The sequence below is a fragment of the Myzus persicae genome, unplaced genomic scaffold, assembly GCF_001856785.1.
Source record: "Myzus persicae strain clone G006 unplaced genomic scaffold, MPER_G0061.0, whole genome shotgun sequence".
Classification (NCBI taxonomy): Eukaryota; Metazoa; Arthropoda; class Insecta; order Hemiptera; family Aphididae; genus Myzus; species Myzus persicae.
The window spans coordinates 424115-436117 of record NW_019104255.1 but is presented as its reverse complement, the minus strand read 5'-3'; positions in this window follow the sequence as shown (position 1 = coordinate 436117).

The window sequence follows — 12003 nt, the reverse complement described above, 5'->3', positions numbered from 1 at the left end:
GGATCAATTATAATGTTGTTGATTATTAATTATTATCCAAAACGTTCAAAATCGTTATTACATTTTATTCATTTTTAATTTTTCTCGAATATCCCAGCCGCTAGCTTTTGTCATACTTTCTACATAAAAGATCGAAAGACCTATAAACTAAAGTTAACTTTAGTTCATAGAAATATATTCTACATGCATAACTTATTTTAATAACGCAGAAAATATTACGTTGCTCTAAAGAAATTACTTTTAAAAAGTAATTTCGTTACAATTACTACCTATTTTAAATAAAATATAATAAAATTATATTTTGATTAGGTATTGCAAAAGTAATACAGTCACAGTAATTTGTAATTTGTGTTACCTACTAACCTACGTTATTACCCAACACTATAGGTAAGTTAGGTTAGGTTAATCTGCACACTATGGTAGGGTTAGCACCAGACAAATCTGATTGGGAGGGAAGGGTTGTCATACAAAATTGACGACTCCAATAATACCATATTTACCTACTAGAAATAAAATTAATAATCAGATCAATAATGACGAGTTCTTAAAAATAACTTTTTGCTGTAAATCAAAACATCTAATACCTACGTATTACCTATGTTAGTTTAGTCTAAATCAAATGTTTCATACTTATCAACTAAAGGTTTGTTAAAATTAAAATAGGTAATAAAATGTCAATAAAGCTAGAAAATAAATCAATAAAAACTAATAATTTCATGGTAATTCCACATTTCCACTAAATTATTATATTCTATACATTTTAATAATAAAAAGGTAGGCAGTGGGTACCGCTTTGCTATAGGTACATTATTATGTGTCGTGTGGGTGACCGGACCGCGGACTGTCGCTAGGGCGCTCAAACAAGTCATGCGTTTCATTATGGCGGTATACAATTTTAAAGAAATTGAAGGCAGAAAAATTAAATAAATATTGGTAAACAAGAGTATAGACCACTTTGGACTATAGAATGAGGCATTTTTCTAAATCATAAAATCTCGTGGATGATACAAACAACAACGTCTAAATTTGAGCGTAGTCATGTCTAAAGGCTCATCCGCACTTGAGAGTATTCGGGGTGAGCATACATGCTCACATTAAATTGTTTACGATGAATTTGTGTGTGGACGGTAAAGTGAGCAGCTTCAAACCGCGCAAACATGATCGCGATTCATGCTCAGCACAAGCCACTGACTGAGGTCTCCTGACCATGCTCTGCAAAGGAAATTGGCGCCCATCTTGAGCGTGCTCTGGTGTGGACGCGCCTAAACGCGTCACTGAGCAACCGAACGAGAATGGCGCCTGCACAAACGGCGGTAAATATGAACGCATATTTTACTGATTTTAAAGGATTTATAGTGACTCTTGCAGACTGCAGTCACATTGTTCCCACAATCTATATTCTATATAATAAATAGATTTTAGTATTTTACCATTTCGTAAATATTTGGCTAAGTGTACAGTGGTTTTTGTACACATATAGCACGAAAAGTACAATAATAAGTAGCTAGCTTTGTTTATGCGTTTCGTGATGTGTACAAAAATCACTGCTCTATTATTGACAACATGTAAAAATTATCTAAACGATTTTACAATATTGCAGATACTGTTGTTCACTTGTTCAGAAGTATAACTAAAACAGACTTTAGTAAGGACTATTATCAGGGGTGAAATTTCAATAAAAAAACTGGGGGTGATGAAGCCCCTTTATTTTTTTCATATTATCATATTGTTGTGGATACCTGCGTAATGACTCATAGATTACTCAGATCAGAAACTAAAAGACTTCACCTTGTCACCTACAAAATAATAAAACGAGTATAATTTATCGAAATAATAATGTAGTATAATGCAAATCGATAAAATGTATAAATTCTCGTTGAAATATTATTACACAATAGCATATTCTTCTGCAGTGCAATTAGACAGTATAGTTTTTGTAGGGCGGCGGACAAGGCGCTGTGACGTGGGATCGAGTAGTTACACAATAGTGCTCTTTTAGGATGATCCGCGGTAAGCCGCCAATACACGTTCTCCGGCGACCGGCGGGACTGCTTCGGTCGTGAGCGACGACGACACGATGGCGGTGGCTAGCAGTGCCGGCATGGGCAACGACGCCTTCCCGACGGTACCGCAGTGACGACTGATGCAGTGTTGCACGAAGACAACTAGTGGCTGCGGCAACGAAGACCGCATAACTCAAGGTGGGTGAACGCTGGGTAATAGAAGACTATAATTTTAGGGTGGCTAGGAACACGATCGTCAGCATCTCTAGACTCGAGGAAACGGTGCCGACGGGATGGTTAGGTGGTTAGAAGTACCTCCCTGTAGCGTCGCGGTTCTTACACACAAAAAAAAAGGTGGTTAGATGGTCTCATCCCAGCGGCCGAGTCGCAACACTTTCGGTAGCCACCGATTTTGCAAACACCGATATTATAGTCTTTGACGCTCGCTCCGAGCTTGGGTCACCGTCTAACAGGCCACAGCAGTCGTGTTCAGGCTTTATCCGCTGCCATAGTCGTCTTTGCGTCCTGACAAACGCAGGACTGTCTGCGAAAACGCTCTGTAGGTGACCAGTGGTCATTTACTCACCGACATCATCTGCACAACCCACTCACCATCACGTACCCAGCGTATCCTCCACATCGCCTCGCCTTGTCTGATGCCTTTTTTTTACGTTGAAATAATTATTTACTGTTGTTGCAATTTATTGAATTTGTATTTCACTTAATTTTTTTCGGCGTAAAATTAATTTAATTCATGAAGATGAAGTTTAAAGCACTCTCATATGATATTTAAACATTCATTGTTCAATTATGCGATAAAACTAAAAATTTTGTTTGCACAGTAAAATGTTGTTTCTTATTTTTCGTATTAAAGAGTACGATTTTATTTATTTTAACAGAATATTGGCCCATGCAGAATATTAACCAACAATTGTTTTATTACTTAGTACTTACCAAATCTCAATAAAATATATTGAAGGTTTTGCCAAAGTGAAAGTATTAGTTTACCGGTGAGGTAAGATTTATTCTGCCCCAAAACGAGATAACAGACAAAAAAACACGCACATTACATTATAAAATCAATACATTTATCGCTTGGTTCAGAATCTATAATACCCAATAAGTAATAACAACTATAGGTAGCAGTGTATAATTGTGTAATATTTTTAAATTACAAAAAAAAAACAACTAAAACCTTTAATCTCCGAGTAAATATCTAATTTTGTCCAAATTTGAACTTAAAATATCTGTTTAAAAATACTGTGTTTATATCAACTTTAGATTTTGTATGGTTACAGCATGAAATTCTTATGAAAAGCTTAAAAATATGAACGATAACAATTTAACATTTTACAAATATTTAACTACAAAATAATTTGCAAATTGTTGATGACTTTTGTCAAAATGTGAACTAACAACTATATTTTCATAGCTCAGATTTAATATTATACAACATTTAACTGGATAATTCTCTTGAAAATTATTATCAGGTATATATACCTACTTTGTGATGGCGGCAGCTCGAATATAATATGTTTGTAATAATAACGGCAATAATCACGGTCGTCGGTCACGAACGATCATTAACTATATACACTATACATTGCACTATACGTTTATGCGTCTATACATCTATACCTATACCTATAAGGTACACGATAGTTGGTAATAAATAATAACCAATATTAATGATTTTATGATAAATGTCATATGACAATAAATTATAATTTATAATACAAAATAAGAATTGCTTAATTAAAAAAAATTGTACTTACAATTTTTACAGGGTATACGCTAATTCACTAAATAATAAATGGATATAACCCACGTATAGGGATTTTCCAAAATACCACTGATTATTTAATTCAGTATTATTCAACATAGGTATCAAAAATGCAACAATGAAAAATAACTAACGTCTAGTTTGTTTAAGTATACTTAAGTTTTCTATAATCTTTAACTATAATTAAAAGTCTCAGCCTTTGCTTCCTCGGACAGCTAAACAAATAATATTTCGAAATAAATTCGAAAGAGGAAGACGCCGGACACCTTAAGACTGCAGGTGTCTCTGTATTAAAATTTGTTTTAAAGGGATTAAACTGATCTTCTACAAGGCATGTAATGGAATAAAAGCAACATTTACGCCCTTAGTAATATTGTCAATTGAGATAATCCCCAGCATCCCCACGACCCCACCTCATATCTGGTGATGATAGTCTGACAGTCTTTGCTCAGAATTGTTTTTGGTGTACAAAGATTTTATACCTTTGAATTCAAAATTAAACACATCCATACAGCGACTCAATCTGTGGCTACTGTACAGTGGAGCGGCACCAACTTTCCCACCTCTTTGCTTTGTTTTTGATGCTTATTTTGAAAAGTACTAAGAATTTTTTACCTGAATTATCTACTGAATAAATCCAATATGCTACTTGTAGAAACGCTAGAAACCATCCTTCAAGTTGAAAATCGAATCATTTTAACTGTACAAAAAGATTGGCAGACACAAAATAACAAATCAAAATCACACGTCATTGAAAAATCAATACATTCATCACTCCGCTCAGAATTTGACCTGACTACCACTGATATATCGCATTACAAATAGAAAAATAAATTACTAATAGTGATATTAGTCACAAATATCGCTAGGAATAGATCGCAAGTCCAACACATGTATTTTCTTATGCAAAAATTGATCATTTAACTCAAATGTAATACATTATTATAGGTATACTGACTCAATGACGATTTACGAGGGACACTTAACCTAACTTAACGTATACAGGATACAGCACAGCGACTTCCATGGATTTAGATTCATTCCTATTCTTATAAGTCACCCCCTTCTCCGGTTACTAAAAAGAATCATAAATTCCCCACTACCTAATTAGTCGGTGAACATCAAGACTTCAAAGTGATTATTGATTTATCATCGCTTTCAAACGAAAAATAATAATATTATACAAACTGGCTTGTACTGATCCACCGAGGTGAGTGAGACAACTCAGAGCCTTACTTAGAAACAGTTACTACTTACTATGCAGACATGCAGTGTGCTGATGTATATATTTTTAATGTAATTGAATGTTTAACCTTCCTAAAATGACCTGCTCTTTTACGGTTATGAAAGAATAAAATATAATATTTATACTATATTTAACTGCACTGAACATTAACAGCTTAGGTATGACTTGCTATTTATAAGTTATATTTATTGACATTTAAATAGGAATTAATATTACTCATTTAATATATAAATATATAATTGAATGAAGAATAGACTGAACCAACTGTCATTAAAATAGAATCAGTAGCAAATGTATTTTGTGCTTTTAGTTATTATCTATTTAACTATAACCTGTTGGCCAATAATAAACTAGTTATTTTAAACAATATCTTACATATTATCATGATATCACGCATTGTACTTTGTATAACGTCACTATACTCATAAACTTTATGCCTGTTAAGTGTTAATAGCTTCAAATATTTTGAAAATGTAATGGTGTACAGAAAATGGTAATTTAAAGTATAAGCATCCGATGAACGAAATAGATGGGTCGAAAACAGATTTTGAATGAAACTTCCCCTTTTTCCTTCATTAATATTTATAAATGCTGAGTTTTATATTGTACTTTGTACTTCAATTATTTTGTTTTTGTAAATTTTTACCGAACTAAATGTTTCTGTGTTATATTATACATATTAAACTGAATACAGGAAGTGAGGGGGTGGAGCCTCTGTGGGTTCTATAATTTTAGCCCTCCGCTAAAAAAAAGCAGTTGTCGAAAGTGCGTCTATGCACATGCCACATAGGTACAGCAGGCACCGACCCAGAGAAAAGATCTGGGGGGGGGGAGCTACAACAATTTTTGTTAATGTAAAATCACTATTTTGGAATCACTGTCCACCAAGAACTAAGATAGTACTATCTTAGTTTTTGCACCCCAGAATGATACATATAATAATATATTTTATTAACAGACATACATGTGATTTGAAGTATAGTAATAAATATAGTAAATTAATAATTAATAATTAATTATTAAAAAAAATTGAGAAATAATATGTCAGGGGGGCTGGACCCCTAGGCCCCCCTGGATCAGTCCGTACATTACAATTTACAATATTATTAATAGTAAAATGAATTACTTTAATAGCAATAAAAAATAAATCACTCGTAGTATAGGCTGACAGACCGACTTCACTCTTCATTCAGAACCGTTTTTCGTATGCAATGATTTATCATAGAATTAAAATTCAGCCCATCTATAGTACTGACCTACTCTATGATGAGGTACTATCTCGACACCTATACTTTACGATTGAGCGATTACACCTACTTGACTCCTTTTTTTTGGGGGGGGGGGGAGGAAGCTTAAAGTAAAAAGTTCCTAGTACTTATAAAAATAATGTGGGATAACAAAAAAAAAATTAGACATAAACGGGAATTTTTACGCTTAACCAGTTTTTAAAATAGACAAAATAGATATTTATTTTTTGCTTAATTATTACTTAGTATATTGTTTACTAGAAATCCCACTAAAATGTATGGTTATAGGTTAGCAATACTAGCAATATTATATACTTTGACGTAATTATTCTCCCACACATATATTTAATACTTATTCCCGCCAGTAGTCAATTTTGTAATATGATTTTGGAGAATTATTACTCGGTACTTGAGAGTCATAATTTATTGTGATTTAAATTTGTTTTTGGCTTATTAATCCAACTTAATGTTGGTATGTTGGCTTTAGTTAGCCTGTTTTTGGCGAACTCAATAAGCTAATAGAAAAAGATTAGTGTTTGAGTGTTTGAAAAAAAAATCTGATACCTATTACATTTTTAAGCACAGTTGGGGATATTCAAAAGTTTCGATAGGAAGTCGTGGTCATAATCCCCACCATTTTTGTCACACGAAATTGGAAGACCCTAGACCCCATATTTATATATACGACGACGGAGGACAAACATGATACGCAATCGTGTACCCATAGAGTATTATAGGTACCTACATAATGTATTGTATATAATATCCACAATACTTATATGATGTTCAGGAGGAAACAACTGTGTCTTATTCCATCTCCTTATTTTGTATGACTTATGAGTTATGACTAAAACGGGAAAACGAGAAAGCACGATGGCCTTGGTGTCCTATATATTATATAACCTATGTATGTATGTATGACCCATGTCAAATATCGGTGTGGACAAGCGCCGTCAACTGCATTCCTTCTACCCTGAAACTTCATCAGATCTTCAACGATTAACCTACGTGTGCTTTTTTTTATTATAATATTATTTAATATTTTGTTATTATTCATAATCATAATTATATTTTTTGCAGACCGCTGTTTATTCAACAAAGCTCAAGATGCTGTTTTACGCTACACAGTATAGTCTCAATAGACTAAAAATTTAACACCGCAGTGATTGTTTTTGAAAGATAGGTACCTAGACGATTTTTGATAAAATCACAAAAATGGTAATAAATAACGTTTGACAGTGAAATCAGATAACTGTCTGTTTTTACTTTTTTTATCAAAATCATGACTATTTTTAGATTTACCGAACACAGTGGCTTATTAGAATCATTTTCAAACGCGGTAATTGTCACGTTCAATTTAAAACGATACATTACGTTCTAATCTTAAATGTAAAATAGTTTTATTTTTTTAGTTTGGTTTATGCCATTAATACGATACCTACCAAATTAAACGTGTTAACTTTTAAACGGTTTTAAATTCTACACTTAAACGTAGGATAATGTAGAGGTAGGTACCTATAATATTATTAGACAATATTAACTTTATATTAAAAAGTATTACTTATGTAGTTATGTGTTATGTGTCATTTATTGTTATTACTTATTATGTTTTTGTATACTTATTCATAATATTTTTCTCATCTCTATAATATTGTGTCTAAATAGAATATATCTAGTATAAATAGTATAATAAATACAAATATAATATACAATATCAATATACTATAATATCCTGCGCGAGTCAATCGAAGCGATAAAATAAGATAGGTAACCGAGATTCAAGACAAGTGCCCTACATAGAAATAGTTGCGTTGACATTCATTTTTTTTATAAATAGTAACATGTACCTACCTACACACTACACGTCCTACTCTAATCTATAGTAAAGAATTTTAGAAAAATGGATAATATTATGTATACAGTATACACCTATTATAATATAATATGTATAGTCATAACTCAGTGTTATGCTGTTATCGCGTTATACGGGGAATCTATTATAATCATAAATTATGTACATTAGTATTATTGCGCCTACTTATTTATACTTATATTTTATAGAATCGTAAATTGTATAGAATTCCAGTCGTCCTCCTCAGCAATAATCGATAGAGAATTTTTTTCCCAAAATGTTGATGTAAAAAATGAATTTTTGAAATTTTGGACGTATCTCGTTACTGCACCGGTGCCTTCATGTTGAAGATAAATGGACAAAATATGTCCCTGCTTGCATGGCTGCACGCGTGTGATAATCGACACAGTGCATATGGGCTGCATTGGAAATCAAATAATTTCCATCCTAAGTCCTACTCAGTTAAACATCAGATAGGTCATAGGTAGTAGGTACTACTGTACTTGGTAGATAGTAGCCAGCATACTTTTATGTATAGACTAACTGTTTTTTCCCTCATTTCATATTATTGAACACTCGATGCAAATCTGGGGCTTCGATACTTATTAATAGATCGGAAATCTTGATTGAAACGGATTCTTATGATAAATGAAATTGTAGGTTCCAGACTCCATTCAGGGCATGTATTTCACTGATATTATAGCGATGGGTATAATAATATTATACACGAATTGGCTATTACCAACTTAAATATAAGTTACAGTTTAACAGCGGTATGTTTGCAGATGTTACTGCTTGTTAGACATACTGAAGTAATTTTCACAATTCTCGCATGGACTGTAGTCCCTATAGTATAATAAGTAATTAATAATAATTATAAAAATTATTTTCAATAACTTATACTCTAAATAAGTATTTAAAATACTATAAAAGTATTCGAAATACTTTCAAAAGGTACCATTTGCAACGTTTTGTGAACTTGATTATTGTGTAAATGGCTAAAGTTAGAGCTTTAATATAATATTGATCATTTTATGCATAACTATTGCTCTTTACCTCTTTATATAATATAGATGATATATAAAAGACCCTTAATATATAATGCCTCTCTTGGACTCTATATGTGGTATTTATATATTTATGTATAGTATTTATTTATTAAAAGAACAAATTATATTAGACTATTAAAATTAACATATTAAAAATAAAAAAGATGGGAAAGAATTTATATCCATGGAAAAATATTATATGAACATTTGGTGGAAATTTAAAGTACGTAAGTATCTACAGTTATTAATTTTCAAGTTACACCAAAAAAACTATATCCATTTGGTCAAAAATTGGTGGTAAAAATCCTGTTTTTCTTTAATTTTATTTAGGTTTTTCTCGACGCTTTTGAAAACTACGAGAAATTTTTACTTTTCTTTTAACGCCTAAAAGTTCTAATTAAATCCTTTTCCCATCTGAAAAGATGAAGAAGAAACCATCATTAGCTCACTATTGATTCGTTAAATGTTTAGTGATTACTCATACAACCCGGCATTAGAATTTGAACTGCTCCAAAAGATGATGATAGTCATAAAAAAACAATGGTCCATTATTGTAAAATCAATACATTTTTCGTTCTGCTCAGAACCTAAAATACAATACCCAATATGAAAAAGAGGAAGCTTTTAATCAAGAATAAGCGAGCCTCGAATATAAAATATTTCAAAGTTGAAGATATGTGGATTAGAGAATTTAGGTGTAAGATAGTGATATGATGAGGGTTGTACCTATGGAGTGGAAGGAAAAATGTAGAAGTTTAGAGTCAGAGAGAGAAGAACAGTTAAAATGAATTGTATAAATATTATGCTGGAGATTGCATAAGGTACCTACTATTTTTATTTCCTTTACAACAATTAAAATTAAACAGAATTTTTAAACGGAATTACTATCAAGATATTTGTATATTATGTAGGTATATATTTGTACATAGCCATATAATTAATACCACATGTATTATTAGTATAGTTCTATATAACTAACTATATACATTGATCATTTAAAAACCGTCTGCTCTTCATTGGGGTCATTAGTTTTATTATTTTATTCAAATTATTTTTAGTAGGTATACATATTATCAGATAATATTATATTTAATTATAATTTTTAAATAAATTATGAAAGTTATTAATAAATAATTATAAAAGGTATATTGAACTATTGAAATTAGGTAGTTGCCTCTACCTATTACCTTTATATGTTATGAAAATAATAATTAAAGAAGGCATCTATGATATTACAATTTTCTACGATGTAATAATTTTGTATTTAAAAACTTATGGTCATAAATATATTATTATCTGTATAATCTTCGTCAGTAAAAAAAGGTACCACAGAGTTAAAGCAAAAATACACATATGCATAGGCGCAAATTGACTAAATTTTTTGGGGGACTCAAGTTCCCCTCCTCTTGGGCAATAATATAAGTACTAGTTACTAGATTTTTAACTGGGGGGACTTGACCGAAATTTGGGGGGACTAAGTCCCCCCAAGCCCCTACCTATTTGCGCCAATGCACATATGCATGTATTGAAGCTTTCTTGCATAGGATTTTCTTTATAAATGTTTGTCATATGATTAATGCATGAATATATTTGTTCTAAATTATATTGCACGACATTTTGAACTCTTTCGATGTAATATTTATTCAGCTTAATGTCATTTTTTGATATTTAAGTAGGTAGGTATTTTGATTGTATTTACTTAATGTACAATTTGGATTTAGTCTGCAGATGACTTTGTCAATCGTAATATTTTAAACTAAATTATATAATAATCATGAATGATGTTTTAAATTACAGCAAAATAGCAAAATTGGTTACTAAAGTCTAAATATAATTTTAAAAAATGCCCTTTACCATTACTTTATGTGCTTTATGTGGTCGCCAGTAAATTAATTGCCCAATTTTGCTCAATTTTTTATTTATCTTAATCATCCCTTATTACTTCATTTTCATATATTTTTCAATCATTTCCATATCAATGGATTTTTATGCCCAACTAAATGACTGAACCTATTAATCCATTCCTCACACTCGTTGTTGGTTCTACTAATATCCAGTAAGGCACTTTGGTGGGTAAAATATTATTTATATAACGTTTGTTCAGTGCTGCAATATGTACCTAGGCAGCCGGGGTTATTCCCTCAGAAAACGCATCACATAAAACGTATGTGGCCCCTAATTAATATTAGGTATTTTTAACTCGTATGTATATTTTGTCATGGGTTGTCTAAGATTTGAATTTTATATTCTGTATTGAGATTTGCAAGGTCGTAACACAAATAACTCGTAAGGTACTCTGTAATAAATGAAATCTAAAAATGTTTGTACAAAAACAATGATAAGAGTCTTATTGAGCCTTAATGAGAAAAACTCGTGTGAAAGTAATTAATTACTAGTTACTTTAATAATTATTATAGTTCAATAAAAATAATAATTAACAATTAATGTACCTACAATTATATGTTTTTTATACGATTATAACGGGTACTTTTTTATTTTTACAGGAGGCATTTTATCCGTTTACCGTAACCCTAACCACCTTTATAAACTTTACCTACTTAAAATAAAATGTTCCGTCTATAATTTATAAAAATTGATTTATTACGACAGGCTGATTTTTTAGTGCTTAATACATGTCAGAAATGGTTTGACATAAATTATAATAATTATTTATTTACTATATTTACTATAATTTCTTTAAAGCATTTTATGTGTAAAATTACACCAACTTGACGTTATATTTAACATTTTATTTATGGCCATGAATGGCGGTAAGTATTCTAATATATTGAGGTAAGAATGTAGGATAAATTCAGAGTTATC